Genomic DNA, 8,075 nt, shown 5'->3' on the forward strand with positions numbered 1-8,075 from the left:
AAGTGCCCTCCTTAATCCCCATCACCCATCTAGCCCATCCGCCCCACCTCTCCTCCATCAACCCTCGGTTTGTTCTCTATCATTAAGAGTCTCTTATGATTTGTTTCCTTCTCTTTTTTCCCCCTTCCCCTATGTTCATCTGATTTGTTTCTTAAATTCCACGTGTAAGTGAAATCATATGGTATTTGTGTGGAACCACAAAAGACCCTAAATAGCCAAAGCAATTTTAAAAAAAGAATAGCAAAGCTGGAGGCATCACAATTCCAGACTTCAAGCTGTTTTACAAACCTGTAATCATTAAGACAGTATGGTACAGACACAAAAACAGACACATAGATCAATGGAACAGAATAGAAAACCCAGAAATGGACCCACAACTATATGGTCAACTCATCTTCCACAAAGCAGGAATGAATATCCAATGGAAAAACGATAGCCTCTTCAACAAATGGTGTTGGGAAAACTTGATGGCAACATGCAGAAGAATGAAACTTCCTTACACGATGCACAAAAATACAATCAAAATGAATGAAAGACTTCAGTGTAAATTCTTAAGCAAAAGATTTTGATTAGCCTAGCTGGAATCATGTATCTTCCCTTGTCCAGCGAGCTATGATCAAGACAGCAGGTTCACAGTAATAAAACATTTCTATCCAGCCAACTCATATTAATGGGTGTTCTTCACAAAGAAGATAAGTTGGGGAGATAGCCCCACATTGCCATCAACAGGGTTATTAACCATTAGGTATGAGGATACTGCCTAAAAAAAGAAATCTCGTTTTCCTTCCAGTAAGCAGACTTACATTTTAAGCTGGGACTTCAAGGAAAAGACTGCCTAAACCTGAATGTCTCCGCACAGCAGATTCCCCCACCCCCCACCCCCACAGTAGCAAGCCCACAAGGGAGGAATTTTTAAATGGGGAACCTCTCCTTGTACTTCACAGCATATCCAGTAGGTGGCCCTGCCTATGCTTTCCCTAATGCATGTAAATACGAGTGTTTCTTTGATGATGCATTTCAAGAGCTCTGTGAGACACCTAAAAACTTATGCAGAACAGGCTTCTAAAGAGAGAAAGGCTTTTGATGAATGCACTAGAATTATATTAAGTAATCGGCACACCTTTTGTTATGATGATTGTGTCTTGGTTTTTATTGAACTGAATGAAAAATAGTTCTGAATTTCTCCCTCAGGTATGCACATGCCATTCTTTCCAGTAGCTCACAGAGCTGGGTCAATCCTTGCTGGGTAAAACAGACTGGACTTGGGACATGCTGTCTTCTCCAGTGTTCTCTTTTTCCTACCTGTGCAATGATGGCCTCCCTTTGTTATTGATGGGAGCAACCAAACTTGCTTTAGTAACTGCTGTTCTGAATTTCTCTGCTCCTGCTTACTCTGTCCTCTTCTCCCTCAAATCCATTTACAAAAGTCTCTGTCACCTCCTTCCACTCTGCCTTGTCAGCTTCCCACATTACACTATGTTTCATTCCTGTGTAGTTTATTTCCCTTCAATTACACTTAAAACCCAAACCTGTGTTTCACTTAGCTTCTGAGAAGTCTCTCCAGGTTTTTCCTCTTGAATGTTGCAATTAACTTTTTTTAGTAGGTGCTACTGACTTTCCACTGTCGTCCATTTCCATGGTAATTCTATCTTTGTGATAGGCTAACTCAAAGAAGAAACAGGACCTGGCTTCATAAGTTTGAGTAGGGGAAGTTCCCATTTTCTCACTAAATTATTTCCTGATGCTACAGAATAGATTGCATCCCCTTGAAATGTATTATATTTCCCATAGGGGCAGTTTCATGACTGGGGATGTCACATGTGACAATGGACACTTAGTTACATATAAGACATTTGCATCAGAACCACTGTCATGTTCCTACCTATTCTATAACTTAGAGCAAATATACCTGATTCTTTGGGAACTCCAGTAAAAAATGCAATCTTACTGTGCTTTCTAGAGCAGCTCTCTCCTTTCATTTTTTTTTTTTAATAAAACTATTTTGTCTGTGTGTCCAAACATTCATCACTAGGACACTCAATAGTCAGGTTAAAGTACTTAGCATAATGCCTTCTACCTATATAATAATTTAAAGTAATAAAATTAGGTGGCAATTCTCTAAATGGGCACAATTGTATCATACTTATTTCTAGTACAAAGGTGTCTCCCATTCCTTAAAACATTGTCAAAAACGAAACTCCACACACTGAGTAAAACAAAAGCAAAAGATGAGTTTGTTGCAAGGGTTTCAATCTAAAGACTCAAGGCTATGGGAACAATGAGTTCTTAGTTGCTTACAGCTGGAGTCTTCACAGGGCAAATGCGGAAGTTGTTAGGCTTTTCTAGCTGATTGGTTACCCTAGTTGTCTTCTTCCTCATTTGGACGAGGCTGGTTGCGTCTGGGAAATAAGGACGTCCAGTGCTGGTACAGACTTGGCGTTCAGGGACTGGCAGGTGTCCTCTGCTGATTTCTAAAAAGAGCTGTAAATTCCTGCAACTTAGGTAAGGCTAAATTTTATTTTCTTTAATGCCTGCATTGGCTGCCTCCATTTTATTCCCAGTATAAATGACTCTGTGTTAGTTTGTTTCTACAACATTAAAAATTAAAACTCTACTCATGTGTAGAGTTGGATCACTGGGTAATGAAGGACCTATTGAAATTTTATATTGTTAAAAAACTAAAATTCAACAGAGTAAACCCTAAGGATTTTGTTGGCTTCATTCAATGATTCACGAACTGGGTAGCATCCAATCTAGCAGATAGGAAGGAGTTCTAAGGAACTGTACAAAAGAAAGACTTCTATAGGCAAAAGGTAAGTGTGAACAAGGAAGTTATGGTAGACAAAGAAGCGAGTTGGTCACTGCAAGGTCATTTTCCATTAGGGGATTGTAGGGGTATATGAGGCAGATTACCTAACTAGTGCTGATCAGGTGATTCAGGTATGACTGGTTTAAGATTTTATTTCTGGGAGAGCTGAAACTGATTAAGTTAAGCCTTGGTATGGTGATATGGGGCATAAAGGGCTCCATTTTTTGGCCTGTTGTCTTGTTTTTAACAATATGCTTACTAAAATAAATATAAATTAAGAATGGCAAATAATATTTTTCTTGACATTTTAGAATACAGAAGTTTTATTTTAAAGAGCCATATCTTTTGATTGTTGGTTTCTTTTTTAAAAAAACTATCCAAAGAAGTTTATACAGATAATTTGCCCATAGTCAATATTCAAAATCCTTTCATTGATCTTTTAGTGATATTCACATCTGTGGTCATGCTTTTCAAAATAATCTCTGAAAGATTGGAATTATTAGTAAGGTATGTTAATAGTTAATGGGAGTTTCTAGAATGCCTTTTGGCAATGAATATACTTTTACATTTTGCAGTTGAACTGACAATTTCTCGAAGTTACAAATTCAAAAACCACATTTTTTTTGGCCTTTAAGCTATTTTTCACAAATTGTATGTCATTTATAGATCTAAAAATTGTATTTGAGAAAGAGCAGTCACCTTTACTCTTTTGCTTATTCTTTAATTAAAATTGATTAGCTCAAGTCTATGATTTAAACTCTCTTGAACAATCAATTCCTTGAGCAACTTAGTTAATTAAATTCCCTTAAGTATTTTAAACAGAATTTATAAGTCTAATATCTTCAATTTGTTGTAAGCACTGACCTGAAAAACAGCATTTGAAGATGTCAGAAATGATCTACCTGCTCCGTGCCTGAGTTTGAAACTTATTTGTTTATATTTCGGTTGATTAATTTAACAAACACTTTATATAATGCTTAGTCTCTCTCAGGCTGTCCTGCCAAGATGATCTTATTGTCAGCAGATCTCTTACTCTGAAGGTTACCATATAAACAATTCACTCCTCTTCCCCTGGAAGGCAGGGGACAGGACAGTGTAATTATCTACTGGAGCTTCTGCAGATGAGAAGGGGAAACCAAGGGAAAGACATTCCCTAACTCACCTGGTCAGCAGACACAATTGCCCAAACCTCCAGTTTTGTATGCTTGTTCCTTTTTGGGCTTAACCATTAAAACTATTATTTTTTTTAATTTTTTTTAATGTTTATTTATTTTGGGGACAGAGAGAGACAGAGCATGAACGGGGGAGGGGCAGAGAGAGAGGGAGACACAGAATCGGAAGCAGGCTCCAGGCTCTGAGCCATCAGCCCAGAGCCTGACGCGGGGCTCGAACTCCCGGACCGCGAGATCGTGACCTGGCTGAAGTCGGACGCTTAACCGACTGAGCCACCCAGGCGCCCCTAAAACTATTCTTAAACAGGTCTGTGACTTTCTCCATCAGTGGAGAACATCAGCCTGTGATGTCAAAGACAATTGAACCTGATGGAGTTCTAGAGACAAGGGAGACATTATTCAAGGCTATTACAATAGGAGTCAAGGTTATTCCAATAGGAGAGAGGGAATGAACTAAATTTCACTGAAACAAAAGGGGGGAGAGTTTTTAAGCACTGGAGTGAGCTAGGGGGAAAGTAGTGGAGAATCCTAGATGTCAATGTGATTAGGCCATCTGAATTTGCTAATTGGTGCTTATAAAGTTAGGCCCCAGTCCTCTCACAGAGAGTGGGAGACTGAGACCTTTCTTTCTTTCTGTCTTTCCTTCCTTTCTTATTTTCTTTCTTTCTTTCTTTCTTTCTTTCTTTCTTTCTTTCTTGACCATCTTTCTTGATGATTACATTTCAAAAAGGTGGTTCGCAGGTCTGAGAATGGCATTTCTGGGTTGTAGAAAATTTATATCTCAAACAGTCAAAGAAAGAATGAAGTAAATGCTCTAAGAAAAGTGATGTCAGGAGCCTATAGTTAGGAAGAAAACTGTCTAAAATTTAGTTAAGGTGGATGTATTGGTTTTGCATTCAGAAGATTCAGAAATGGATGAAAATGGGCGCTAAATCAAATCTGAGTCAATCTGTATCCAGGCAGAAAGAATGAGGAACAGGCAGCTTGTTCTCTTGTCCAGGCTAATATTTGGGAGTGCCTAAGAGCTCTTTGTACAATAGATCACCTCAGAGCTATTCTATTCTTTAATGTGCTTAAAGTTATAACTATATCCTTCTGTTTCTTCCTCCCATTTCTCAAATGCTACTTCATCCTTTTTTAGGAGGTACTGAGAGAAGTGAATAAGAACAGAAATGTATATTGATAGTCATGATACTGATATATTTAGCGAGTATTATAAAGGGTGCCAATTTGTTTCTTGACTGTAGTGTAATTGTAAATGAACTACGTTCTATGTTCTGAGAAAAGGGGGAACAATTCATATTAAGGATAATTCATGCCTAGAGAGTTTAATTTTTTTGAAAAAAAATTTATTCAGTCTTCTTCATGATATACCAGCTTTTGTACCAACTTGAAATTTAATTTTTCAGTTCTTTTATGGCAGCTAAACCTACCAAGGGCAAAGTCACTGGTTTTGATTTAATGAAAGCAGTGGGTATCTCACAGAAGGTGAGACAAGGTGGATTCTATTCATAAGGGAGGAAATTAAATTTTCAAATTTTGATTGATTCTGGAATCCACACTTTTTTTGTGATAAGTTGATAAGATACTTTAACTGAAGAAACACTGAATTTAATAAAGTGCAAGTGTAAGTATGCTAATTGAAAAAAGTTAGAAAGTGTTAGAAAATCAATTCATTTTGTAAGTGCACTGATAAAGAAGGCTCTGCAAGGGGATTTATGTAAATGTAATGAATTAAAGCATTTATCTTGCAAACTTGATAAACAGCAGTAGGCACTTTAGAGGGGGGAAATAATTAGTTCCTCAGCTCTCATGTGTACCCAAATCATTGTTACAATTATATTTGTTTATTACTTCAAAATGACTTTTTCTTTCAATGCAACACAGACTTAGAAACCTATAATCACATCATTTTTCCCTAATAATTTTTGTTTATATTTAATGTAGGGGATGGATTCCCATCTTTAATAATGTTGTTGGCCCTTTTGTGTCTCTCTCCTTAAGAAGACACAATAATGCTGAGAGTTATCTAATTGTAGGCAAGATCATTTTATAAACAACCGTTCCTCTTTAGCCCTCTACTACATTGTCTAAATTGGAATTGATGATTTTATTTTTTAGAGTGAAAATAAGGTCTGTTGCTTCCCTTAAAATTTCCAATGTCTCTCCATTATCGTGCATAAAGTTCCCATAAGGCATTTTATATTCAGCTCCTGCAAACTAATCCAAATTCATCCCACACTAATTGCCTCCACCTTGAACTTTGCATTTCAGTCAAATAAACTCTTAGGTCCCTTCTAGAAGTTATTGATCCTATTGGTGCACTGCTTCTCCATAGAATTCTGACTACTATAGCTCCAAAGATTTTGGCCATGTGAAGCTGAAATGATGTCACCGTTTCTGCCATGGTAACTAGGGCAGGAGGTGGCTGGTAGGAAGAATTAGGAGGTCAGGTTTGACATACTAACTTTGAGATATGGGTTTGACATCCTAGTAGAGATGCCTGGTGAGACGTTCCATACACAATATGTTGTTCTGTGGAGTAATCATGATGTGGAAATGTGGGGGTTTGGAGTGAATGGTCAAGAGAGAATTCTTGAGGGATACCTGGGTGGTTCAGCTGGTTAAGCATCAGATTCTTGATTTCAGTTCATTTCGTGATCCCACGGTCGTGAGTTCAAGCTCTGCATTGGGCTCCCCACTGAGTGTAGAGCCTGCTTAAGATTCTCTCTCTCCCTCTGCATCTGTCCATCCCCCTTTCTCTCTTTGACAAACACATAATTGATTATATACTTTCAAGTTGGGATGGAGTTAGGAATAGTGTAAGTCTCTAAAGAATTTTGAAAGCAAGGTTTCCAGGACCTTGAGGGGGCTAGATATTTTTAGGAAAAGGTCATTTATCACTGTCTAATAAAAGCTTAGTCATGAGACTCTTCAGATGTTTATCAGGGGGCCATATGCTTGGAGGATGATTGTTATCACATATCTTGGGGGGTAGTGAAAAAGGAATTTTCCAAAGGAATTTTTATGTTAAAGTAGACTTACAGGATCTTGGAGGTAGGGCTAATATTAAGCTAAGACTGCCTTTTGCCATTAGCAAAGTATTAAAATCAATGTAGTTGAGTTCCCAGAGGAAGGTCACTCTACCTGTCTCAAGGACATGTCAGTGGCCTGTAAGTTATTGTTAGTAAATTTATGTTTTTTTTTATTTCTTTTGCCTTTGTTCTCCACGTCAATCACATCTGGATATTATGAAATCAGACCCTCTTCAACGAATAGGACTCCATGTAACTAATTCAAAACATTAAAGGAAACTAAAATAACAAAAAGATAATCTGTTTTACTTACTTGGTCATCTTAAACTTTTAAGTAATGTTCAGTTACATATTTCTTCTTGACCTTCTAAAAGAAACAGGTGATTTCCCCCATATCTTCAAATGTATATTTGAATGCTTTTCAAACAACTGCTCCCTTTCAAATAGCCTTTTAAAGTTTGTTTATTTGTGAGTTCAAGGCCCTCCTTCTTCTGTGAATCACAAAGGAAGCCCTAGTGTGTTTCAGTGTGGGAGGCAGATGGGTAACAGGAGATACTGTGCATGAGAGAAAACCTATAAAATTTTTGTGAAGTAAATGCCAGCTTCTAGATGACATGACATCTGAGATTTAAATCCAAATTGGCAAGTTGTCACAGTGTAGATGGTATGGGAAGCCACGCTACTGGATGAGATCATGTTGGGAATGAGTAAGGGAGAAAAGAGAGGAGTCCAAGGACAGAGCCCTGGGGCACGCTCACATTTAGAGTTCAGGAGAGGCAAATATACTTAATAAGAGAGTATAGAAAGATAGGAAGAATTCCAGGTAGATACCAAGAGACAAAGGTATTTTATAAAGAAAAGATCATCAGTGGTATTGAATACTACTGACATTTCCTCTTGCACATCTCAGTAGTAATTCATATTCATCCTCAGCTCTGCTAAGTTGGGCATGAAGGGTGCAAGAATATGCTACCTCAAAATAAGCCTCCTGTCATTTGGATTGTTTTGAGTTAAAGGCAATTGAGAAGAGAGGCAGAAAAAGCTTTTTACCTTCCCCTA

Source organism: Lynx rufus, unplaced genomic scaffold (assembly GCF_022079265.1).
Source record: "Lynx rufus isolate CCGP_SWC_20201006 ecotype Redwood Valley unplaced genomic scaffold, mLynRuf1.p SCAF_7, whole genome shotgun sequence".
Classification (NCBI taxonomy): Eukaryota; Metazoa; Chordata; class Mammalia; order Carnivora; family Felidae; genus Lynx; species Lynx rufus.